Source organism: Herpailurus yagouaroundi, unplaced genomic scaffold (genome assembly GCF_014898765.1).
Source record: "Herpailurus yagouaroundi ecotype Mexico unplaced genomic scaffold, PumYag 197, whole genome shotgun sequence".
In the NCBI taxonomy this organism is placed as follows: domain Eukaryota; kingdom Metazoa; phylum Chordata; class Mammalia; order Carnivora; family Felidae; genus Herpailurus; species Herpailurus yagouaroundi.
In genome coordinates this window covers 9632351-9659232 of record NW_024412428.1, presented here as the reverse complement: position 1 = coordinate 9659232, position 26882 = coordinate 9632351, and the positions used below count along the sequence as shown (strand labels likewise).

The 26882-nt window shown below is 47.4% G+C and overlaps 1 long non-coding RNA gene across 2 annotated transcripts; it reads right to left on the bottom strand.

Annotated features, from left to right (window-relative positions):
* Positions 1–1622: 1622 nt before the first annotated feature.
* On the bottom strand, positions 1623–26747 carry LOC121012819 (uncharacterized). Of its 2 annotated transcripts, XR_005782333.1 has the most exons (4): positions 26675–26747; positions 12665–13483; positions 3357–3426; positions 1623–2203 (listed from the first exon to the last, which is right to left on the bottom strand). It is a non-coding gene; the product is annotated as an uncharacterized LOC121012819 (long non-coding RNA). The 2 variants fall into 2 exon arrangements; XR_005782334.1 differs by lacking the exons at positions 1623–2203; positions 3357–3426 and adding an exon at positions 10722–10967.
* Between the last annotated feature and the right edge of the window lie 135 nt (positions 26748–26882).

Sequence of the window (26882 nt, the reverse complement as noted above, 5' to 3'; positions counted from 1 at the left end):
TAGTTTCTTAGTATTCCTCTCCATTACAGTTCCAGAAAGCCACAATTTCCCAGTTCGAAGAACGTCTAATGAAAATTCCCAAGAAACTTCTTAACCATTGCACATCTCTTTCTAATGCTTTGGTGATTTAAATGTCGGTGAATCAGAAATGTATAAAGGAAGATTTCCTTGAAAGACAACGTGAGCTCGAAGGCTGTGAATCAGGGGTGGAAGAGGCCTCGGGGAAGCAAGGTGGTATTTCATAGGAGGCTGAGCTCTCAGGCATGACTCATTACTGATTTTCCATGATGTTCAGGGGCAACTAGAACAAGATTCTAAAGGAAAGGAGGACAAATACTCCTAGGATTTCAGCCTTTCCAAAGCTAAGAAATGCTCAGGCAGAGCTAGGCTGAAAGGCATCATGAGAGAAATGGCTGTCGTCATTACGCGGGTGGACGGTTGACTTCTGAGTCATTTAAAAAGGTGTTAAATATTTTATGCATTACAAATGCACTGACTGGTGAGTTCCAACCAGGCCCTTAAAATCGACGGGTGCAGGGAGAGAAAGGGAAGGTAAGGGCCAGTTAGAAAGGCCAAGAGGAAAAGGTGAAGATAATTCCAGCAAGTGAAATACCTGGAAAAGAACTTGGGTAGGAAGAGACCCCAAGTCATGACTATCCTCTTGGTGATGAGCACTCAACTCCTGCCTCCCAGCCTCCCCCTTCTCTCTCTGCTGGTGAGCCTGGCTGGGCCGCAGACATGAGTGTCTGTGATGGGCTCTTCCAAAGATTCCTCTCTCGGGATGCTGCTGCTGCTAAGCAGCCCACCCAGACAGCACAAAGATGGCGGAAGGCGGCTTTTATTGGCTACAACTTTCTTACTATCCTAGGGTGAATGATAACATTTCTTTTCTCTGTGGTCAGAGATGTATTCTGCTCCAGGGTCAGAATCTTCCTTTTGAACCCAGGTTGTCCTAAAACAAGTCCCAGGATCAGAGGGATAGGCTTTCCCAGCCCAGCCCTAGGGGATGGCAGGTGGACTCCTGGCCTTGGGGTCAGAAAAACTGGACTTGGGTCCCAATTCCACTTCTTCTAGCTAAGTGCCCAATGGGCAAATTTTAGCCTACTGGTAAAATGGGGTGCACACAACTCATACCTCACCTGGCTACCATGAATATCAAATAATAAATATAGTGCATGTGAGTGATTCTTGAACTTGGCTGCAAATTAAAGCCACTGTGAAGTGTCCACAAAATACAGATGCCTGGGTCACACTGCCTTCAACAGTGGTTTTCAATCTTGGCCACATTAGAATCACTGGGGGAGCTTTTAAAGGTCCCGATGCCCAGTCTTTATCCCAGGCCGATTAGGTCAGAATTATCTGAGGGTAAGACCCAGGCAACCAGTTTCTATAAAGTCTCCAGATGATTCCAATAGGCAGCCAAGACTGAGAATCACTAATGATATGAGAGTTCTTTATCAATTAGCAAGCGCCAAATACATGTAAGGAATCATCATCAGTATCAACTTGAACATTAAGTATGTTGATAGTGATTTTGAATTGGATGGGGCTTTCCCACATACTCCCAAGGGCTTCACAAAATGAGCAAGAAGTTTAACAAAGTAAATGTGAGGAACTGAGACTGGCCTTCAAAGGGCAATTTATTAGAAAAAATATATAAAAATATTAGTATAATTAGAAACATAGAAAAATTTGTGTTGTTGTGTTTAAAGGGTGCTTCTCAGACTTGACATGTATACAAGTCACCCTCGGTTCTTTTTCAAGCACAGACTCGGGTCCCATTGTTCCGAGGGAGGCCCAGGACTCTTCAATTCTAGCCCACACCCCGGGGAGGCCATCGCGGTGGGTCCCAAGATGACTAGCACAGATGACCTAGATTCAAGTCCTCGTTCTTCCATTTCTGAGTTGTGGGGCTGAGTGCAGGCACCATTCTTCACTTTTTTGTAATGGGTAAACCTCCTCTTCCCATCCCCACTTCTGGAAAGCATGCCTCCTCCTACATCATGTAGTTGCATGGGCACGGTCAGCCTCTTACTTTCCCTGCCTTTCCCAGGTCAGTTGGCTTGCAGTTGTCCCAAAGATGGGCCAGACTGGTGCAACGAGAACCTTCCCAGAGGTGGCTGTACTGGGGACCAAGAGTGGCAGCTAGTCTTTATCGGTGACCAAGCAGCATGAGAGGCGGGCCCGTCACCATCTGAGGGAACTGATGTGCGGAGGAGAGAGAGAAACAGAGTCGGAGAAGCAGCTGAGACCCTGCTTCCAGGACTTCCCCACGCTGGGTTACGCGTCTGCCCTTCTCACGTCATATGAGCCATCCACAAAATTCTCCTTTTGCTTCTTCATTTGGATGACACTTCTTTCGATACAGAAAACAACAACAACAACAAAAAACCCCGAACGAGACCCCAGGACAAGTTAATGAATTCTTCTGTGCTTCGCTTTATTCATCTATAAGGTGGGACTAGTAGTGGGACCTAAACCACAAGGTTGTTACAGAGATTAAATGAAATAATACGCGGAAGGAGCTTAGTATAGTATCGGATACTTAGTGTTCAGGGCCAGAGATTGCATCTAGTGCAGACCATGAGCTCATAGCCGGGGCACGATCCCTTATAAAGGGAGTGGATTCCTGGTTCTAATCTAGACCAGTGCTTCCCGCCGTACCAGGATGTATATCCTCCATCTGGTCCCGACAAAATGATTCCACATGAATAGCACAGACGGGCTCTGCCACCTTCCCTACTTCATGGACCCAAGATCAGCCTGGCCAAGCCCATGACCATACCAGGTGTGCATCTGGGGATGTGAGAGTAAGGGATGGGTTGGGCTCTTGGTTCTCCCTTGACCTTCCTCTGAGTTCACTTGGTCAGAGTCCAGCTTCCAGAAAACTGCAAAGGTCTTCAGGCTCTGGTTCTTCCTGTTGCCATCACTTAAAACTGTTATTTTCAGCACGCCTTTTGAATTCACAGAAACGACCCCATCCCATTTCACACCAACGCCCCAAGACCACTGTCCGATGTTGGTATTACTGCATATTCAATAGCATGTAGCACATTAGGGGCGCTCATAGGGTGTGGCCTGAGGTTGCTTAAAGTGGATTTTGCTCTTATTTCAAATCAGCAAATATTGATCGAGCTCTCAGCATGTGTGACGCCCTGTGAAGCCCTCCCTCTGTCTCTCCAGCAGCCTAGTGTGAGGCTTCTAAAGCTAAAGGCGGACAGAAGAGTGGAGGATGTCACATTCTGAGCTGCAGAGTGTGGGATGCCTGTTGCAACGCAGAAATTATAAAGGTGGGAGACATCCAAGGATCTGGCACACAGAGAACATTACAAACGTAAGGGGAATGTAAGCAGTACCTATTACTAGAGCTGTAGGCTCGTGGTTGGGGCTTGAAATGATGGCTTTGATAGGATCGTAATAGTTCAGCTGGAAATGACAAAAAAGAGAGAGAGAGAGAGAGAAGATGCTAATTAACGTGAAGATCACATGCCAGGTCAAGGAAGAGTTTGTAACAACATCTAAATCATCCTTTTGACCCCCATTTCGAGAAGGAGAAAGGAACCTCTTGTTCAGAGGATGGGCACATTTTTTAAAACTGTACTTTTGGAGTGGGCAGATGTGTGTGGGTGGCCTGGCGGAGTGTGGAGCGCGTGGGGGTTCTCTCTCCTTGACGCTGGCTCAAGGCGAAAGCCAGAACCACAATTCCTGGGTATCCTGTCTGACAGACCGTGCCGAAGTTTCTACCACCTAGTTTGGATATTTCTGAGAAAATCGAATGCTGCCTGCATAGCCGCAGGGGTTTCACGGAGAAAACAGCTTATCCTTCGCCATAAATCATATTTAAATTGGAAGCTATGCTGAGCGTCATACTGGGAAGGGTAAAAGACTCTCTTCCCCTGTCTTTGACAATTGAGAGCCAGCCTCTGAAGCACACGTGCCAGGATCAGGGAAGCGTGCCTTTCAGGCAGGTGCCAGGGCTCATCTCAGGTGCAAGGAACAGGAGTCAGTGGGATCCGAGGAGTTTCTCTGCTCTTGGGACATTTCCTTCCTGGAGGAAGTCCTTACTAAGAAGATAAGCATGTAAAATGGATAAACCCGTAGTAGTGTTGAAAGAGCAGCATTAGCTACAAGGGATGACAGGTGTCTCTTTGAGACCTTGCAGGCACTATGCTAGGCTCAGAGGGGGCATGCGCTGAAGACAACCCCTGGTTCTAACCCCCATGGAGGGCAGAAACCATAGAGCCAAAGACACAGGAAGAGGAAGGGGAAGTCTGGGGGAAGAGAGGGTTTCTGGAACTTGGGACCTGACCCAGCACGACAGGACTCGGTGCCCTGAACAATCTAACAGAGCTTCGAATTGTCTCTGTCTTTTCTCTATTAGAAAGGGCTCCCCGGGGATGGCCTACAAGGCAGAAGTCTCAGTGGAGAGATCACGAACACACCCCCCGAGGTGGTGGAAGGAGAAGAGGAGAGCAGACCCCTGGGGATTCTCCTCTCATAAGGCTCCTCTCTGTTAGCTCCCTTTCTATGCTGCCAAGGCCAATGCCAAGGCCAATGCCCGGCTTTGTTTTCTCCCCACTCCGCCCCACCCCCTCCACGTGTGGTCATCTCTTGGATGGGACTAGTTCTGGATGTTGTTGGTTTTGGTTCCTACTGCCTTCCAAGGCAATAGGGGCTGATCATTCAGTGGGACAAAACGTCCACCCTCCAAGCACGGCTCCGCTTTGCAAAGTGGCAGAAGCCGGGCACAACAGGCCCCACAGTGTATGATTTCATTTACATGGCATGGCCAGAAAAGGCAAATCAACAGAGACAGGAAGTAGATTAGCGGTTGCCTGGCACAGAGATCTTATTGGGGTGATGGAAATGCTCTTAAACTGCATTATGGTGATAGCTGCACAATTCAGTAAACTTAACAATCATTAACTGTACGTTTAAAATGTAAAAAGTTGGGGCGCCTGGGTGGCGCAGTCGGTTAAGCGTCCGACTTCAGCCAGGTCACGATCTCGCGGTCCGTGAGTTCGAGCCCCGCGTCGGGCTCTGGGCTGATGGCTCAGAGCCTGGAGCCTGTTTCCGATTCTGTGTCTCCCTCTCTCTCTGCCCCTCCCCCGTTCATGCTCTGTCTCTGTCTGTCCCAAAAGTAAATAAACGTTGAAAAAAAAAAATTTAAAATGTAAAAAGTTAAGTGTAATTACAATGCACGCTAAAATGTAAAAGTTGAAGAAAAGAAGGATCTTGTCCCAATCACCTTCGAGAAACATACCGGTATTACATATGGTAAATTTGCCTGTGCTTGTTAAGTTGGATTGTTTTCTTTTTGTATTCTTACTTAATTCACCTTATCTTTCTTCTCCAGAATTGGTATTTTGTTTGCTTCTCTTTGTGTTTGAAATTTTGTTGGTCTTAATCTTTTAGACAAATGCGATTTTCCTGGTCCAATTTTCCTTCCCGTTGAATTTTCCTTTTTTACTTAGCAAATAAGTTTCGCTGTTTTCCTATTATTTCCTTTCGCCCAATAATATTTCCCGACTTTCTTGTCTTGCATAGGTCTTCTTTATTAAGAATCTTCCCCACCTATTGTAAGCCTGATGTGTTAGGAGGACACAAGAGATGTTTCCAGGAGTCTATGCTCCCCTAACAGTTCTCTGAAAAACCCCTGCTCTCTCTCTCTACTCAGGAGGACAGTGTGTCCAATCCGCATTTGGTTTCTGATCTGCCTCAACATAAAGAACAATGTCTTATTTGTTTATGCGCTTAAGAAATACTAATTTAGCGGGGCGCCTGGGTGGCGCAGTCGGTTAAGCTTCCGACTTCAGCCAGGTCACCATCTCGCCGTCCGTGAGTTCGAGCCCCGCGTCGGGCTCTGAGCTGATGGCTCAGAGCCTGGAGCCTGTTTCCGATTCTGTGTCTCCCTCTCTTTCTGCCCCTCCCCTGTTCATGCTCTGTCTCTCTCTGTCCCAAAAATAAATAAACATTGAAAAAAAAAAAAAAGAAATACTAATTTAGCTTCTCAGAGCCAGTAAAAATGTCAGGGAAAGGACTCTCATGTTCAAAGTCATATTATTGGTCCTAAGACACTCGGGTCATTTGAGTTGGCTCTCATTCCTACAAAAGGAAGGAAAACACACCAACTGTCTTTAGACCCAAAGGACAGTCAGATGGGAACCCCCAACACAAGTATACCAGGAAGTTCAGATCAATCAATTTCTCTAGCTTCTAGAAACCAGATGTTTATCATTCTTTGTACCATTCTTGGTATTTCATGCAGCATTTTTATTTGTTTTCAACTAGGCTAATAAAGTTATCTTGGGAACAGTGGTCACTCATTAAAGAATATATATATATATATATTTGATTGGCTGATACATCTGGAGAGAGACGTCAGGTTGTCAAATTCCTATTTACTTTTACTTAAACATTTCTTTCTTTTCTTTTCCCTTACTTTTCTCTCCCTCCCTCCCTTCCTCCTTCCTTCCTTCTTCTCTTTCTTTCTTTCTTTCTTTCTTTCTTTCTTTCTTTCCCTCCCTCCCTTCCTTCCTTCCTTCCTTCCTTCCTTCCTTCTTAGTTTTACCTGAGTAATCCAGTCTCCATGCACTTTCCAGCAGATATAGTTCACATTTGGAGAGGCCACAGCATTTTTAATGCTAATGTTTGGCATGTTTTCAATTTTGGGCAGTTTCTTCCAAGTTCTAAGGAAAAAGCTATAAAAATCTCAAAGGGATAAGAACGAATGTCCCTCCCACATCCTGCTCATTCCAACCAGGAACCTTTTCTCAGATTATTCTTCCGGCCAGGAATCCCCTCCCATCCTCTGAGACCTCACTAAATCCTCCACGGGACCCTCTCTGATTAAGCTAGACTATCTGGTCACTCCCTTTCCTGGACTCCAGGATAGGCTTGACATGTCCTGCCTTTATTTTCTTACTCAGATGTGTACAACCAGAAGGCTTTTAGAGCCCCAGGAAGCCCAGTAGAGAACAAGGACTCAACCAGTATTGAGTATCCCTGTGTGTCCCAGCTGGGGTTTGAGCAGCCTTTCAGAAGAAGATAGTGGGTTTTTGAAGTCAGTCTTACAAAGAAGCGGGCCTTGTTTATAGGCATCGTGTATGAAGTCAAATGGGAAGAACTTGGAGATGGCATCAGTGACCATGTTATAAACCCTCTTTAATTATTGAGTAATTCACATGAATGCTCTGGGAGATAGATTGTCCTTCCATGGCTGAAACAGGTACAAAGCGCTAGGAACGGAACAAAAGAATGATTCCTTGTGGAGGACCCGTGTCTGTCCAACAGGTACTCCCCTACTTGTTCCCTGCCAACAAAAGCAAGGCACAGATCCCTTGATTTCAGAGCAGTCATGTGACTCATTTCTGGCCGATTGGATAAGGTAAAATCAGCGAAGGGCTCTGGGAAAATATTTTGCTTCTTCCAAAAATGTGAAAATAGTGTGAAGCAGTCTCCCTCCCTCTCTCTCTCTCTCTCTCTCTCTCTCTCTCTCTCTCTCATTTTTCTTTCTCACTTTTCCTCTTCCTTGGCTGGCATAATTTCTGATTTTTAAACACAGTCAGTATGTGAAATGATGTCTAAAGCTATGGCAGCCACTGTGGGACCGTGAGGCCATAGGCTGAAGGACAAAAAGCCAATGTGCTAAAAGATGGCGAAGTGACATAATAGAGGCTGAAGGCTCTTCATGAAGCCATTGATCAGCTAAACCAGCACAGCAAACACCTATATCCTGACGTTTTTGTTAATGAAAGAAAGATAAACTCTTCTATCCTTTGCTGGTCATTTTTCTGTCATTTAAAAATAACAAACGTTTAGCTTTTTCCTATGTGTCAGGCACTGTTGCAAGCACGGTGTATATATTAACCCGTTTACTCCTCAGCATAAACCTATAAGACAGGCACTGTTATTATTCCCTTTTTAAAGATGAGGAATGTGAGGCACGGGATTAGATAAGCTGCCAAAAATCTGTAACTAGGAGAGCCGGGACTCAAACCCAAGGAGCCCGGATTGCAACTTAAAGCATTCTTAGTGGACCGACCAACTGTACACAATCGTCTGCAACTGATGCTCAGGTAGCGCAACTTGTCACAGGATTATGGATTGTTTTCGAGCTGCAGGCGATCCTTTGAGATGACCTTGAAAATAACCTGAGTTAGATAGAACCTGGAATGGTGGTCGATGTATCGCGGCAGCCTGTGAGTAGGCCATTTCTCTCCGTACCTCCAGCAACCATAGAAATGTGCTGGCTTCCTCAAAAGCAGTCCCGAGCAGTCCCGATGTTGGATTTTTTCCCATAATCATTGTGTTTCATTTGGTTACTTATATCATCATCAAGTTCTCTTACTCTGAACTCGTGATTTTACTTTTTGTCTTCTAACTGATCCTTACTCTGTACTTCTCAACTGCTGGCATGGCAATGTATATTTTTTCACTTACATTGCTCATTTGCTTTTGACTACTCTGAAGTACTAATTTTTCACGCTTCAATCCACTCAAAATTTATTTCTTGAGACGCTTCTGTGAACAGTGGTCCTATCAGACTGATAAGCGACCTTCTCAACTGGTAATCACTCAGCACTCCCTCTCGGTTTGGTTGTAACCCTTGCTGTATTGTCTCACATCGTAGAGGGGTGAGTGAGAGTCTATGGGGAGACTCACTTTCTCTCCAAATGAATTTCCTGTCAGGTTACCTCGTCTCTTGGACTTGGCTTTCCAGCCACCTTTGCCTGATGAAACTCTTTACTGCTGAATTTTCTCAAATTTTCCACCCAAGCCCCCTCCTCCCCTGCCCACCTGAACCAAAGAGGAGGGGAAGCTATAGACTGAAAAGATCTCAATTCCCAAACTTCAGAACTCAAGGCCTAGTATTTGTCTTGTTTCTGCTTTCAGATCAGGACACCTCAGAAACCAATGCTGACTACCCGACGACCTCCATTTTACCTGTGGAACTGTCCTTTTAAGATTTATTTTATGGTCTAAATCGACGTGGCTTCCATAACAATACCCCCAATGAATCTGATCTCACTGGTTAAATGGAACATCTTTCTTTAAAAAGCAATTTTCAAGAAGTAGTTTAAAACGTCTGATATTGTTACTTTATAAAGCGTCTCTTCTCCAACAATAGAGCAAATAGCGAGTACATCTCCTCAGTCTGCACCTTCCTTTGTGGTACTTTGAGAGTCCCTCAACTTGCTCTTTCTGTCAATTAATCTCTTGCTTAAATTTCTCTTGAATAAAAATTTTGCTGACCTTGTTCCATTAACCTCTCCTTCATAATACCGTTCACCATCTCTGTTACTTTCCTCTGGATACATTTAATTTCTTGGAAGGAATTTTCATGACAGAAATGGGGCAGAAAGAGAAAGACCGGCCAAGTTTAGAGATGTAGTGAGTTTCAGGAGATGGTGATGGTGCTCAGTACTTGAAGGTAACTCATTTGAAACATGCATTCATATCTCAAGATATAAAACTCTAAAAGAAAATCTTTAAATTCTGCTGGGAAACATGGATTCAGTCGCTTGTGCTGAATTAACTGATGGGGAGAAAGTCTCTAAAATAAGGAATAAGGACTTGATCGTAAGTTACATTTCATTCTGGTAATAGTTTCTGTATGATCCATCAATATATTTTTTTAATTCAGACAAGGTTCATAATCTTTTTTTTTTTAATGTCCACCATAATCTTTTTTTAATGTCTGCATAAAGTAGGTAAATTTCCTGGGATATTTATGACAAAATCTCTTCTTGTTTGAAGGTTTCTAGAGGAGAGACTTAAAGACAAGGTGTCTTTCTTGTATCAGCTTCTCATCTATTCTGAAATTGGTTTCATTACATCTGAGGAACTGTTCTCCACACTGCTAGCTTGCTGAGTTCAGGAATGTTTGTATCAGCAGCCAATTGTTCACCTTGAACTTTATCTTTCAGCTTGTCAAAAACAACAACAACAAAAAACCTAACTAACAGTATTTAAGCACCACTGCGAATCTCCAAGGAAGCATAGATTGGAGGAGTCTGTCAATGCAACTGGAACCTCAAGTCTCCCCCCTCCCTACTCAAGACCCCTTAAGAAGGAGTGTGGGACTCTCCACGGTGGCCCATGAGAGCCCCTTCCCACATTTCAGAAGAGCAGGGCTTCTGGACATCCCACCTCAATGGCTGTGGAAGGCCAATATCACCTGGGACTCTGGTTCCCAGCACATAACACTGAGAAATTGTCTCACTGTGTGTGTTGAGGGGGGCGAGAAGCGGGGACAAGAGTGCTTATCCATTATAGGGCAGAGCTCCAACAGATTTATTCTTTTTCACCCAGATGCAACTGAAGAATACTGTGACTCGTCTTGCTGTGACTCTAGGGCAACAAAAGTTCCTGGAACTGTTACTCCCAGCACTGTTTAGTTTCCACTCCTCTCCCAAAGGTGTCCTTGCATTGTAGCTTTTGAGCAATGAGTGAATGCCTCTAGTCAAAGCAAAATGCATAGTACCAGGTGAATCCCACCCTGAGGGGAGGTTTTAGTGACATGCCACAGGACTGTGTTCTCACTGTGCCCTGTTCAGCAGTCTCCTCTAGGACCTGGATGAATACACTATGTGTAGCACTGTGAAATGTATTGACCGCACACAGCTGAGGGAAAGAGTGGATCCACTGGATGTCAATGACAGCATTTAAAGTCATTTTAACCAAACAGATTAAGGATGCCAAAAATCAATAACGTGAAATTTAGCAAGAAGGAAAGCTCTGGATGTAGGCTCAAAGCATCAATTTATAAGAAAAGAATGAGGAATAAATACATGGTTTGAATGTGGGAGGTAATATGCCAGCAGGTAAAGCCCTGGTGGGCCATCTGGTGCCTTGTGGTGTCCAGTCCCCTGTACTCCAGACATTGCCTAGAAGAGAGGCTTCACGACAAGACATCTTGAAACGAAGTCATATGAAGGACAGCTGAGAAAACTAGAAATGTTTACCTGGGAGAAAAGAAGATAAGAGCCATGCATTTTGGGGGGACTTATGTTTTGTTTCTCTTCTCCTTTAAAAAGCATTTTTTATTTTTATCTAAGCTATACGCACTTGCTTAAAGAGTGAAATCGTTGTGCAAATTTGAGAAACTCGACGCCTTTCCCCATTTCCGGCCCCAAGGGTCTCCACATTCCCTCCTTGTTAGATGATTACTTTGGTGTCTCTTCGAGGTCTCTAAATAACATGCCTACCTTGCTTCTTGGTTTCCCGGGCTGGGGTGTTATCTCTTGACTCTCTACTTTCGTTTGCTTGGACGTCTGACTACTTAGCATTCTTTACCCAACATCTCAGTCTCTTCTCAAGACCTTCAGCTTTCGTTTCATTGGCTTCATCTTCTGAGTCACTCCGGCTGCCCGAAGCTTGGTCCACAGCTGTCATCTTGGGCCCTCTTTTTACTGTCCTCCTGGGGGGTGGGGGGATGGCATTGGATCTTCTTCTTCCTATCTCCTGTTTGCTGTATCCTGTTTCTTCCACTTTTCAGTTTTCTCCCTCATTTTATAGAGAAAATCCTGGGGCGCCTGGGTGGCTCAGTCAGTTGAGCGACCGACTTCGGCTCAGGTCATGATCTCACGGTTTGTGAGTTCGAGCCCTGCATTGGGCTCTGTGCTGACAGCTCAGAGCCTGGAGCCTGCTTCTGATTCTGTGTCTCCCTCGTTCTCTGCCCCTCCCCCACTCATGCTCTGTCTCTGTCTCAGAAATAAACACTAAAAAAAAAATTTTAAAAAAAGGAAAATCCTTCCACATTATTCTGAGAAGCATACGTAGATGGGAAGTACATTCTGAAACTTTGCATCTTTGAAAATGACTTTGTTCTACTCCTACATTGCAGTAATAGTTTGTCTCAGTATAGACTTCAACACTGGAGATAATGTTCTAACAGATTTGGTTTTTAAGATTGTATTTTTAAGTAATCCCCACATCCAACATGCGGCTGGAACTTACAATCCTGAGATCAAGAGTCCCTTGCTCTACTGACTGGCCCAGCCAGGTGTCCCTCCTTTAGACTTTTGAATGGATTTTCCATTACCTTCTGGCTTTCAGTACTGCTGTGGTAAAGTCCAAATCCACCGTAAGTACCAATCCTATGCATAACGAACTGACTTTTTCCTCCTCTGGACACCACTAGAATCTTCTCTTTGCTCTTAATGTTTTGGGAAGTGTTTTCAAACTATTTGCTTGATTATTTTCTCCACTTTCTTTTCCCTTTTTTTCTGGGCCCAATATTTGGATATTATACTTCTGGATTGGTCTTATGGTTTTATTATCGTTCCTCTTTTATTTCACATTTTTTGTCTTTTTGTCCTATGTTTTGGGAGAATATTATCTTCTAACCATTCTATCGAGGTAAAAAATAATGAGCACAGTTTTCAATTCCAAGAACTTTTTATTCCTTCAGTTTTCCTCTATAATGATTCCTTCTTATTTAATGAATTTCATCTTGTTTCTCCAAAGATAATAATGACATCTGATTGTTATTTCCTGCCTAAAAGGAGAAAATATGGCATCAGTGATCTAGGGGGAAGTGTTGCCAATTCGGGGGCCCATGGGGGAGTGGGTTCCGCCTTGTGAAATGGTTTTTTGGCTCTCTGCTTTTCCCACAGCTGACCTAAGGATTTAGTTTTGGGGGGTTTCCTAAGTAACTTACCATGTGTTTTTCTGTTTTCCAAATTCCACGTTTTGCTGCTACTGTTTCTATTCATCCAATCCTTCATTCTATGCCTTCAGAGGGAAAAAAAAATCCTCTCCCTGTTGTTCAGATGGGTTTCGTTTAGGTGGGAATAAAAGTAGAGGCATGTGTTCAAATTATCCTGTTTCCTGGAAGTGCGGAGAGTCCATTTGGAGTCATGTAGGGCTTGCTTTTGGATATTTAGAAATAATCCATGGGGTGCCCGGGTGTCTCAGTCAGTTAAGCGTCTGACTTCGGCTCAGGTCATAATCTTACAGTTCAGGAGCAAAAATGAACATTAAACAAATTTTTTAAAAGAAACAATCCACATTTTCAGGGGCTGCCTTGAGACAGAAGCTCCCTGTTCCCAGAAGGGCCAAGCCGATTTGGAATGCCTACTTCTCAGGGATGTGGCAGAGAGGTTTCTAGTTCCACTGGCTTGGTCACAAATTAGGTAAGATGTCTATCTGAGACCTCACTCAGAATCCTTCAAATCTATCATTTAAACCTCTGATTCCATTACAGTTATTCCAGGCTTGGAGTAATGTTCAAATGTCCAAATCTGAGCAAATGTGCTAGTGTTTTTATTTCATTTTCCATACAGCTTACGGTATACTTTCGTGGAGGGATGGCCTTGGTGAAGAAAGGAGAGTTTGCTTCTTCTGGTTCTGTTCTCCAAAGGTTACAGGTGATGAGACATATGTCTCTAGTCACCGTCAGGTTCTCCTCAGTATTTTCCCAAACATAAATCAATCATTTCAGTTGAATGATATACCTGACAGAGGCTGGTAGGGAAAGCTGAAGGTTAAGGAACATGAAGTTATAGTGTGAACCACTGCTAATTGAACAGCGTGTCAAGAAAATAAAGCATGAATGAAATTCTGTTTGGTCAATGGGCAAGTAAGAGGTCGTTAATCAAAATTCCCTTTATATTCAACTCTCGAGCAAAACAGTTGTCATGTGCAGTTGATGAGTACACGTGCTCACGAGTGGTTACCCGAGCACGCTTCTTCAACCATCGCTTCAACAATGAAGACGTTAATGTCTTATAGTTATTTTTAAGCATTTTCTAATGATTAACTAATTTTAAACTAAAAATAAAATCCCTTGAATTAAAGATCTGATGAAGATCCAGCAACCAACCATCCATCCATCCATCCATCCACCCATCCAACATCTATCCATCACCCATCCAGCCATTTAATATCTACTAAGGACTCAGAAATAAGAGCTCTATTCCTACCGTTTAGGAGTTCCCAATGTAGTGAGAGAGACAGATTGTGGATAGAACTTTCTGTCTCAGAACTATGATCCCAACCACTGAAGTATGTATGGTCTGCTTTGGGATGCATGGTATGGGGAGGAAAGGCTTCCTGAGGATAAGAGGCTTAGTGAAGGCCGAGGGAGTCACCTACACAGTCTCATGGGACCATGAGAAAAGAGGAGACTTGTTAAAAGCCCACCTGCTTTAGAATATGGGGGCCATTTCGGGGGGTGGGGTGGGGGTGAAAACACCAGGAAGAGATGAATCTGAACAAATAAGCAGGGCCCCAATCCTGACGTGTTTTGTGGGCCATACTGAAGAGCTCGGATTTTATCTGAAGGCTAAGGGAAGTCATTGAAGGCTTTTCTGCAGAATAGAGACATCACCAACTTGTCTCCTCTGCTTCCCCATGGTCTGAGTCACCATCATCACTAGAACATAGTGAACTATGAACTAGAACATAGTGAACTATGAACTAGAACATCACTTCAACGTAGAAGTCAGAGCATGTCTCCCACTGCTTAAAACCCCACAACAGCTCAATCCTGCTATGAGGCCCCATGTGACTTCTCTCCATTCCGACCTGATGCCTCCCAATCTCTGCACCTATTCAAACCACACCAGCACACTTGCTATGCTACTTTAGGGCACTCCTCTGGGTGTCCTGTCTTCAAGGAACATTCTTCCTCGCCAATATCATTGCTGCTAACTCCCTCACCTCCTTTGAGCAAATACCAACCTTCCAATGAGGACTATTGGCTCAATAGTAGGCTATTGAGTAGTAGGCTACCCTACTTTAACCCCTACCCACACACACACTCTACCCTGTCAATACCTTGTGCCCTGCTCTGTTTTTACTCTTTCCACAGCACTTATCACCTTCAAAGATATCATATAATTTATTATGTTTACTGTTTTTCTTCTTCCACTAGATTCTGACTAAATAAAGACCTCTTTGTTGGGTTCATTGTTGTGTCCCAGGCAACTAGGAGAAAAGACTGGCACATAGTAGATACTCAATAAATGCTCATTGGATGTGCGGAAGAATAGATTTGATGTTTTACCAAAACAAAAAACAAACAAACAAACAAACAAACAAACAAAAAAACCAAACCCCACAAACAAACAAACAAACAAATACCCAAGAAAAATTTGGAAAATGATCTGCAGGGATTTGATACTGGAGGCTGGGGAGGAATTTGTTGCCGTGATGGTAATGATAGGTGGGAGGCGGGAAGCGACTGAGGGGAGAGAAAGGAGGGCACAGGTTAGAATTACTAAAGAGAGAGAATTGGTCACTAAGGTGACCAATTATTTGGATGTGGAGCTGAGTGGCTGGGATGTCTGGCCTGGAGAGGGCACCTGGAGATAGTGGCCCCATTCCTGGAGGCAGCGGGAAGAGAGAAGAGACGCTAACTTTTGGTGAGCCATCCTTCAGTTCCCTGTGGGGCAGGTGAGTGGATACATACTCTCTCTACATATTACGGCGTACTTCCTGGTTTTACGTTTTCTCTCCTCTGTGGACAGCCCCAATGCAAACACATACAATTTACCCTCAAAGTTTAACAAAATGAAAATAACCGATTGTAATAACTTACTTCTCACCCTATAGCCAGTGGCCTTCCCCATGGTCTTACCTGAGGCTTTAAAGACAACCTCTGTATAAGGCACAATCAAGTATCTTTCCCATTTCCCCAGTGTCCATTTTCACCCTGACATCCAGAGACTAAGTCTCGATTTCCCTACACCCTCACACGCCCTCTAACTTTCCTGGAAATGATCATGCCCTTAACTAGTTTCTTTGAGACAGGAGCAAACTCACTGTAATCCAATCCTCAGGGAAACCATTAGATTGGGGTTTTTTTGTTTGTTGTTGTTGTTGTTGTTGTTTTTAATGGCTGGCAAGGCTCGGGTTCTCTCCAGTTCCTCAAAGCAGTAACCTCGTCTCATGATAAAACTGTATCCACTTGCTAGAAACTCAACAACTTTGTTCTTCCCTTTCTTCATAGCTCCCAGATGGCCACCAGCTGGTCTGGGCTATTTCTTGCATTCGAATCCCTTTATCCGTCCTCCTGGTTTTCTTTGTGATCTTCGTGTCTTGCCCCTCCTCCTTCTAACAGCCACCATACTCTTATAACCCTCTTTAGAAGCACCAAGAGAATTTGAGGACTTTTTGGAGCATTACCTCTTTTTTTTCTTTTGTATTGTAAGGAAAACCAGCCGCGGCAGGGCAGGGAACTGTCTCCTAGAGGAGATCAACAACCTCCTGCATGAAAGGAGTCAGAGCAGACTTTATGTTCCTGACAAGGCTATAGGGAGACACATGAACCCGGCATGTCCCAGAAACCACACCTCGGTCCTCCAGCTGTGCTCGGTCGGCACCCTTCATGGGCATGACGAGATGTCTGATCCCCTCCCTGGCTTTCTCACCATCCGGCCAGGGCGATGGAGAAACGTACCACGTGATCTCGTTTGATCGCTGTTCTGTTCCAACCCCCCCCCACCACCACCCACCGCGACCAGAGACTACTGCACCATATTCCCAGTTGTTTGCAATATAGACCTTTGATTTACACGGCTCTAGCTAGAAGACCGTCCGAAATAACAAACTGAAGAAGCGAAGCTAAGGTGTCTGTGTGTCTGTCTGCTGGGGTGGCGTTGCCTGTGCTGGGAGAGGGTGGACCTCTTTGCATGCCTGGCCTGTGTCCAGCTCCGTGCACGCACAAGGACCTGTGCAGGGCGACTGTGTGTGTGTGTGTCCGTACAAGATCTGTGTGTGTGCATAGGATCCTTGTGTGTGACTGCACAGGGGATTGATGTGGGGTAACGACTGTGTGCCGTCCCTCTGAATCTGCAGATGGTGTTTGGGGGTGACCGGGCTGTGCCTGTGTGGGTGTCAGAGGGTAACGCGTGCTGTTTTGCAGGGCTATCTGCGAGTGTCTGTGCCGGGAGACTGTGGGGTGAAATTAGATGCATTTGGGCGAGTGTCGTCAAAGGAAACGTGTGGAAGATAGGTGGAGGGGTGTCTGCAAAAGTTTGGAGGGTATGTTTTGAGATGTTCGTGGAGGACGTCGGGGGTGTTAGTAAAAGCGTCGATGTGGTGGCAGTGGGGGGGGGGGGGGTGGGGGGGCGTGACCGCAGAGCATCTATGCGGCGTCTATGGGGGTGGCTGTGGGTATGGAGGGTATTCCATTCGGGAGCACGTAGGGGCCTTTGTGGGTGAGCTTGCAAAGAGTCTTCACCTGCTTTCGGGGATGTTTGTGGGGGGGTTGCAGGCAAGTTTCTGGGGGGGGTGTGGCTGGCTGTGGGGGTGCCCGCAGACCTGTGCGCCTCTCTCCGTGAGTAGGTGTGTCTGAGGAGATGCAGTACACGAAGGAAAACGGCCTCAAAAACCTCCCACAGAAGCACAAACCATTGCCTTGCCTTAGTGCCTCGTGGTCCCCAGAGTGTGACTGTGACAGGCCCAGTTTCCCGCAGCAGGCTGCTCTGTCCTTGGGGTCCCCCGGTCACCAGCGGTGATTTGCTCACGACTCGGCTGCACGCTGCCGGTCACTGAGGCCGCAAGCCGACTCGGGGGCCACCTCTCTTGCGAGGAGCAGGTGCGAGTTCCTGCTCTGTCCCATGGGGTGGACACAGCCGTGCGGTCCTCACCCCGTTCCCCGGGACACCCACCAACGCACCTGGGGCTGCCTCCGCCGGGGCAAGCACAACCTGTCATCTGGGGTACCGCCCGGAGAGACAGAAGAGGGGGAACGTCCGGCACCCGTCCCTCCAGCCAGCTCCCAAACATGTCAAGGAGCACGGGCCGCTGGATTTCAATCCACTTTTCTCCAAAAGGGAATCACGGGTTCCTCCTAAAATGAGATGTCCTACAGAGATGGTGCTTTTCACTTTATTCAGCCAGCTGCCAATTGACCGGTGCCACAACCGTTCGGAGGAATCCCGCATCTCCTCGTCAAGAGGCCGTGGTTGGCAAAGGGGTATTTAGGTTTCGCGCGTGTAGGGCTGGTGTTCGGCCTTAGCAATCAAGTCCTTTCGGCATCTCCACGATGCGGCTTGTATCCGCTCCCCGGTTGACAGGTGGGGAAAGCAGAGCGGAAGGCGGCCACACTCCTGCTTGAGCTCCTGCAGGGCCCGGATCCAGAGACGCCCCGTTAGCCTGGGACTCACCGGGCCCTCCTTCAGGGAGCCTGCCAAGGCGCTCCTGGGGTCACGCCAGCTATGGTGGCCAACGTTCCGAGAGGGAACCCGGAGGGCCCAAGCAAGAGCAAACGCCCGCAAGGAGGCAGGTAGACAGACATATTTACCTAGAGGTCCTGAGCAGGACTCCTGTGCTTGTCACGAGGGGCGTTAAATGCTCTTTAAGTAAAGCTGTCAGGTGCCACACGGGGTGGTTCTGGCCGGCTCTATCTTTTGTCTGAAGAAAGGTATTTCCCTAACTTCAAAGCCAAAAGCTGGTGGTGTTCATTCCTGATGTGCCCTTCCTAGTCACTTTATTTTTTTTAATGTTTATGTATTTATTTATTTATGTTGAGAGAGAGAGAGAGACAGAGCAGCAGGGAGAGAGGGAGAGAGAAAGAATCCCGGGCAGGCTCCGCACTGTCAGCAAAGAGTCCAATGCGGGGCTGGAACTCCCAAAACTGTGAGATCGTGACCTGAGCCAAAATCAAGAGTCAGACACTGGACCGACTGAGCCACCCAGGTGCCCCCCGCCCTCCTGTTCACTTTAGATAAAACTTCTCCGGTTTCCAAGAAGCACCACAGGTGGCCACTCCTTCACCTCTTTACCCAGCTGACACACGAGGGCTTTGTCTGCCCCTTGGCAGGTGCTGAGACACCACCTGAGCCCTGTCCCCAGGGCACCCTCCTGTGTTGCCTCTCGGTCAGATGAGCCCGGTGAATGATCTTCCTTGTCCTCCTTCTGGATACACATGAATCACCTCATTCAGGTCTCAAAGTCCCTCTGGGAGGGAAGTGGGGGGGGGGGGGTAGGTATTGCCGTCTTCAGGTTATGAGTGAGGACATGGGAGGTAAGCATCTGGCGACAGCCACACTGCAGGGAGCACACGGACAGAGCTGTGGGCCGGCATCGCCATGACCTCAGTCTCCTTCCCCAGCTACCGCCTCTAGGCGACAGGTGCTGTCCTCCCTAACAGCATCCATTCTACTGAAAGATGAGGCATCGCTGTAAAGCCTCACCACCAGGTGGTGAGTGAGAAAGCCCCAGGGGTGGTGCAGACCATGAATATTACAGGAGGGCTGTGTGCGGCGATCAGGCAGACTGTGGAAGACACAGGGTTGGACCCAAACACTGGAGGTGGGAGAGGCATTTGACAAGCCAGGACAGAGGGGAGGGCACATTCCAAATGTGCAGTTTGTAAAGCAAGATGCAGAGGAAGGCAGGGTTCTGAAGACGGCCCACCCTGGAGCCTGTGGGGACACGGATTCAGCAGGCCGGGCAGAGAGGAATGGAAAGAGAGGGGACAGGAAGAGGGAATTCCCCGGGAGGGACAGGGATGCCATGCCACCAGATCATATGTCACAGATCGTATGTCACGGGAGACCTAGGATGTGTTGGGTTTGGGTGCTTTTTTTTTTCAATATCGGTGGTAAAGACTGGCTCGTCGTTCGCTGTAGGCACTTCCCTCCCGATGACTTGTTCACCTGTCCCAGCTGCCGCTGTAATTAAGCTGACTATGTGACCGACTACTGACTTCTGGAATATGGGCAGAAATGACCCATAGCACTTCCAGGCGCGGTCCCCAAATCCTCCTGCGTGACCGTCCACCCAACTACCTTCCTTGATTTGCCACTTGGACGCAGAGGTCTGGACATTGTATGTTTCGTTGACATGTTCAGACTGACTTTGTCTGTGATGAGTTTTGGTTTCCCTGCTCTCTGCCCTGAACCAGGCAGAATGGCGGGACATGCCCTCAGAAAACATTTCTCGAGTGAAGGAACAAACGTCCCAACTTTGGAGGTCCATAGTGGTATTGTAGCCACTCCAGGGGAGGGTTGGAATGGGAAAATGAGTCTGTCAAGGGGGCGGGAGAGGAGAAGAAAAAGCTAGTTCAACCCCTAAGCTGTCTTGAGAACATTATTATTTTACCCCATGGCAATCGTTACGTAAAGAGGCTACGTCCTTGCTTAAAAATGTATTACTCCCTTCTTTTGAAATTAGATTTAAAACTTCAATATTTACCTTCATCGTTCACCTACGGAAGCCAAAGACAGAATGTTCACACATCCCTGCAACACGGTTTTAAACAGAAAAGAAAAATAAATCCCCTTCAGAAAAGCCAACACATTCCATGTATTTCCCAGCCTCTAATAGCTTGTGCACTCTTGGCAGAAACAACAAGCAATGTTTTTTCCAGTTAAAAGGGAGCAGATAGTTTTCCAGGCCTTTCTGTTTCTCTCAGAGCAGATGGGCCTTTCTGCTTAGCAGGCGGAGCTGCCACCACCTTGAAATGGGACATGAGCTCGGTCAGACCGCACTGTCCACATGCCCGGACCTAGGTCACAGGGGGAGCTCCCTGTGGTGTGTGACTGCAAGCAGGGGACCCCGATCATTCCAGGACGTGTCTCATAGTGACCCGTACTTGGAACTGCAGCTGATACAGCGGAAATCACGGGCACAATAGCAGGCGGGGACAGTAGCAAAAGGTGCCCTCTGGGGTGTTAACTAAATGCTGCTAGTTTGTCGATGGGAGCTTGCTACGGTATTTTCCAGTACAGTGGGACTCAGGAAATCTCCAATAAGTAGCCAGTGCCGCACTACCTGCTTCGCACGCGTTCTCTCATTCCACCCTCACGACAATCCCGCGGGGTAGGCGCTTTGATTATTTCATTATATAGACTGAGGCAGAAAGAGGTCAAATGGCGTACTTAGGGGACCAGAGGTCCTAGGTAGCATAGGCACTGGACTCGCTACATTTTGTGCGGTCTCCGAGCTCAGGAGACTCAGCAGTGGAACCAGCTACGGTCTTCATCGGGTTCGCAGTATGTGGAGTGCGGGGTAGGTAATGTCGTTTTTTGCTCAGCCTGGCTCCAAATCTCGAGAATTAATCTCTGGTCAAACTCTGGTAAACACTGTGCTGCTCTTTTAGCCTTTCTGTGACATGCACCCAAAATTCTGTGACGTGTGTCTCATGTAATATTTTCCCAGTGCAAAATCTATTAATGAGAATTACATCCGCGCCCTTGGGTTCTGTCACTTTCCATGCAATTACAGTACCGTCTAGAACCTCATCTTATTTCAAGAAGCCACCGTATGCTGTTCCCCTCTCTCCACATTTCGCCAGTTAATATGTCATTTTCTGTCTCCGCACCCCTCCCTTAGAGCCCTGCAATCTGTCTCCCTGTTCCTCCGCTCACAGTTTTCTCACCACTGTTTCCGTTTCTAATAAATTAAATGGAATGTTCCCTGTCTCTCATCTTCCTCGATCTCCCTGGATGTTCAGCTGCTAATCAGCTCTTTCGTCTTGGACATTCCCCCTCCCTCGCCTCCTGCGGGTACCTTGTCCCTCTCGGCAGCTCCTTTGCACCTGCTGGGACCCCAAGCTCGCACCTTCACAATTGCACTGTGCTGAACACTCCTGTGTTTGTTTCTTTTTGTCCCCGCAAAGAGCATTTATTATACTATTTTGTTGGTCTTCCACTGGGCCTAGCTGAGGGCTGAGCAGATGATATTTAATTTAATTAACACTCCCTCATTCTGGCTTCTGGCTTCCAGACTTAATGATACCGTGACCCCAATTAAGTTAAGCAGTTGATGAAGCCAGTGGTCATATCAGGATTATTTGCCTGATAAATAACAGATCATAATCAGTACCAGGCCAAAGTGACCAGTGACATCCTACAATAAACTGCTTCACCTTAAAAAAAGGTGAAAAAAGGGGTGTTGTTTTTTTGTTTTTTTGTTTGTTTTTTTTTTTTTACCATTTCCTTTAGGAAAAAGAAAAAGGAAACCAAGGTAAAAACCCTGAGAGCTCGTGGCTGGTCCGCAATCATTTTGCTTCTGAGTCTTATCAAATCATCTCGGAGGCTTTGTTGACATTATCTGCTAACGACTGTAATCCATCTTTCCAAATGGAGAGAGGCAACCGGGCTGCCATACGGCACCCTCAGTCCAGAGATCTGAGGTCTGAGGTCAGCCCCCGACTGTCGCTTAGAGCACCCACCACCCGGCCAGCTGCCCGCGCAGGGCCTCTGGACCCGTTTCTAAAGGGTAATATTTACAGTGTTGGAGAGCTGGGCGCTGCGGAGCTTAATGGGATTCTTAATAAAGGCAGCTTTCATTAAGAGAGGGAGCATAGACAAGGTGCCCTTGCTTTTGAGGAAAGGACGACCCAGCACAAGACGGATGCTCCTTCTCAGTTTGGAAATCATGTGGGTCAAGTGCCTTGTCATGCATTAACAGCCTTTTTAAGTTCCTGGCAGATTGAGAGGAACGGCTTAGATAAATGAAGGCAGAGGAATCACGCGATCTGTCTTGGTAGCATAAACGCTGAGACACAGCAGCTGCATTTAAACAGAGCAATTTGCTAAATGAGTGGTTGGCTACTTTCCAGATGGCCAATGTGACACAGGGCTCGGATGAATCCTTTATTCAATCATGCATCTGTCTAGACTGAAGCAGGAAAGGCCAGGTTATCGCCCCTGCACCAGCCGTCCGGAGCCGCAGCCCCGGCAGCTCAGAACCCCCACAGAAACCCCGCTCGGCGTGGCTGGGGAGGCAGCTTGGCCGGAGACCAGCTGGGGAGGACGGGGCAGCCCGGTGTGCCGAAGCCTCAGGAAAAGCCAGCTTCTCGGCTGAAGGATGGCCCGCTCGGAACCTCACCTCGCCCGCCTGCCTACCGGGGATACGCAGCCAGGTGACCCTAATAGGACGAAGCGACAAAGCCTAGGAAGCAGAAATATTGGTCGCGTTCTGTGTGCGTTTCCTTTATGTGCACTTGAAAGTCCTTTCACACACGGTTGGTTCATCTGGATTCCTCTGGTTTGGTTGTAAAATTCCCAAGGCCGCCGGAAGAATATTCTTAGCTTGGCCCCGTGACCCCACTCTGCTTCCCTTTCTCTCTGCCTCTGACACTTAATTCAACCCTGACTCAAGCATTTGTTTAGAGACGATCTCAGGGATATTGGCTGGAGAGGCCAAGGGGTAGACCAGATGACCACTCAGTCCTGGGGCCTCTGGGTCTATGACATGCGTTGACCGACTGATGTAAAGCAGGTCGGGTAAAATGGGGCCACTTGATGGGCAGTTTGCCCAACTTTAATAGGCAAGCATCGAACTTCATTGGGCTGTAATGGGGACCTACAGGAAGGCAGCTCCACTAACCTATTTCTCTCTGGTAAGTTGTACCACAAGCCTATTTAATTTTTATTATTGCATTGAAAGTTTCCACAGTGAGGGTTTCATTTCCCTGTGTTCTTTAGCAAGCTATTCGAGTTTCCTGGCTAGAATGTTCTGACCAGTTAGTCAACAAGCCTCCCCACCCCGCCTCCCCTCCGCCCCAAGCCGCTGGGCCTCCACCCTCGACAGCAGCTTCCTCTTGCTTCTGACTCAGGAGGAAAAGTTTAACCTGGTGAATCACCAGCAGCGCTTTCTGTGACATTCTGAGGAAAACTACAGTTTGCCGAGGAAGCACTCCGAAACGTCTCACTTCCTGCTGTTTCTGAGCTACACGGGGCGGAAAAATTTGAGTCCTGCCCTGTGCCCATCCACCAAAGCTTTCTCACCAACATTTTTCTCTCTTGGAAGTTTCCGATCGTCAGGGCTGTGTTGACCCTACAAGTCAGCCTGAAATAAACGAGTCAAGTGAACAAGGCTGTCCTACAGGAGGGTCTAGCGTTATCCCTCTGCCCGTCTCACCCAGATGCTACTTCTTTTGTAACTATTTGAGCCCGGTTTCCTCATCTGTACCACAAAGTACAGCAAATGCTTTGTGGGACAATTTTTTTTTTTTCCATTCTCCAACCAACATCACTCTAGATGCGTAAGTGAGAAGCTAATCCATACACAAGGATGCACTTGGGCATGGTTGGCCTAGACTATACCAATGGAGGTCTTTATGGCAAGAGTCCGGGCTATGGAAAGGGAGTTATTCTAGTATCTCGAATATTCCAGTAGTAGGTATGCCAAAAGTTCAGAGCAATGAAGTCACTGAACTCAGAGATAATTACAAGGCTGTTCAAGTCCTTGCAATGAGGAAACAGCTCAGAAAGGGTATAAAAGTGGATTATTAATTTTAAGAAACAGGTTTCTTAATTTGCTGCATGCAAATAACATTGATGAATGTTATCAAATGATCCTTAAGCCATAAGCCTGGGCTAGATGCAACAATCGAAAGAAGTCCAAGGACAATCAAGAGAGACTTGGTAATATGACGTTAGCGAACCAAGCTCCCCTTGCCTTTGTCAGCAGATTGCAAAGGTGGCTTCCCTTATGCTGAGTGTGACTGGGTCCTCAACGCTAGGTCCTCAATAGGTGACCTCCAGGGGATGGTTGGGTGAAAAGTCAGGCCCGTGCTTCTGCCTTATAATAACCACCCTTCTCTCTCAGGTACAACTGATGGCTTTGCTGGATGACAGCACGAACTCTTTAATGCTACATTCACTGTAAGCCTTTTTTGTAGCCTAAAGAAAATTTGATTTTTTTGTTAAATGAACACCAAACGAGGACTCAAACATTTTTTGAAAACGTCGTGGCTTTTTAACATTCAAATATAGCTCCACGAAGAGTCCTCCACGACTGACATTTTATCTTATTAAAGTGCTGTTGGGGCGCCTGGGTGGCGCAGTCGGTTGGGCGTCCGACTTCAGCCAGGTCACGATCTCGCGGTCCGTGAGTTCGAGCCCCGCGTCGGGCTCTGGGCTGATGGCTCGGAGCCTGGAGCCTGTTTCCGATTCTGTGTCTCCCTCTCTCTCTGCCCCTCCCCTGTTCATGCTCTGTCTCTCTCTGTCCCAAAAATAAATAAACGTTAAAGTGCTGTTAATTAAGACCCTGAGCCACTAGCAGCAGCAACAACGACGAAATCAACAGACTCCGGCAAACTCTTCCTGCCATAAAACGCAACTCTGATTTGCAGAGAAGCTCAAAGGACCGCAGCGAATTGGCTCATTCGCATCTAGTCCACTAGGGGGCAGTGAATGATCGAGTTTCCCGCCGGCGGGCTGCGCCGCGGGTTGGTTGCTATATATACACCTGAAGTGTGGCAGGCCTTTTACACAAAGTGAGCAGCGCCGCGGCAGTGACAGGTGTAGGGAAGCAGCCAGCTATTGCTACCAGCACAGACTGTCAGAAGGATGAAGTGAAATGAATCATTTGCATTTTTGCCAATGAACCTGCATTCTAATGAACAGGCAGTGTCGCCCGGATCGGCCCCGGCTTCGCCTTCCTGGCTTCTGCTGGACCGTCGCCACAGGCGCCGGGCTGGACCGCACCCAGGACTGCAGCAAGGAGACAGGCAGAGCCACGGAGCCCGATTTACCAGGCGCCTGGGGCTCCGGACCACAGGGGCACGACTGACCCCGCGGCCGGGGGTGGGGGTGGGGATGGGGGTGGGGTGCTTCCCTCTTGCACTCCGTCCCGGTGTCCGCGTCCCTTTGAGGAATGTCAGGCCCGGGAGAGGCCGTGCAGCATAAATCCAGGCACACCATTCCCCTCCTAGTCCGTGTGAATGGCGCCCCCTACAGGTGAGCAGCGCGCAGATCATTCCCCGCTCCCGCCACGTGGGGGCCTGTGGGCTGGAGGTCTCCGCACCAGGGCCCGGCTGCTCTCTCACCCGCTCCTCGTTTTTGAAAAAAACAGCATTAAAAGGCGTTAGGGGACAGTCGAGAGTAAGGCAACTCCTGGGCACAACGAGAAATTGGGAGCTCTTGGATTTCGGTGTCCGCGATGGTCCCATCTGCCTTCCTCTCTCCGGCTTGCTCGGTTCCGTTCAGGACCTAAAGCCCTGGTGGTGGTCCCCTGGCCCTTGCTAACACTTCTTCAGAAAGATCCTGGGATACTGGACCCTTCGACCTAGCTGTGTTTTACAGCACTCTGTCTCCTCTCCCACGGGAATCTGCGTTTAAACCTTATCTCTGATTGTCAAACAAAACACACAGAAGGTCATCCTCCCTCCGGGCCCCTGATTAGCAAGAGCCCCCGGTGCCCAACGGGAGGCAAACCAGATGTGCCACTGTCCCCCTGCGCTCCGACAGCGATGCTTTCAGAGCGACTACTCCATTCCAGGGCTGTTTCTTCACACCATTACCTGGAACATCCCTTCTGTTTTACACGAGAGTCAGTAAAGCATACCAGTTAAATGCACAGGCTTGGTTCACACTGAGTGGGTTCGAATCCCAGTCTGTCACCTCCCGGGAGCAGGTACGCTTGAAAGCTGCACCACCGCTTTGTGCCTCAGTTGCTCCATTCTCACAAACGGCAGCCGGAGCATGACCCTGCGGTCTGAACTGATCGGATCTGGTGCAAAGCCCTGAGGCCAACCCCAGGCATGTAAGCGAGCACTTCATATATGTTACCTCTTAGTATTTTATTTATTCGACATACGGCTGGGTCTCTTCGTCTGTTTTCCTCTTCATTTTGTCTCAGCTTCGAGACAGAGATGCTCCCACCCTCCTTTCCCCCACCCCTGGCTTCTCCCCGAGTGAAAGGCAGACGGTTTTCTGGCCTCCGATTAAGTGTCTCCTGCCCTCCTTCCACCCTCCACACCTACCTGATCGTCGCCGTAGAGAATCGGGCACTTGTCAGAGTCCTCGTAACTGAAGCAGAGAATGTAAAGAGAAAACATCTTCAGACACCAAGAACAACAAGCTCGGGGATGGGGGGGGGGGGGGGGAGGGTAGAATCTGACAAATGTCCATTATGTCATGCCCGTGTTCTATTTGTAGAACCGTCTTGGAAATAGGCACTTGGTGACTTCG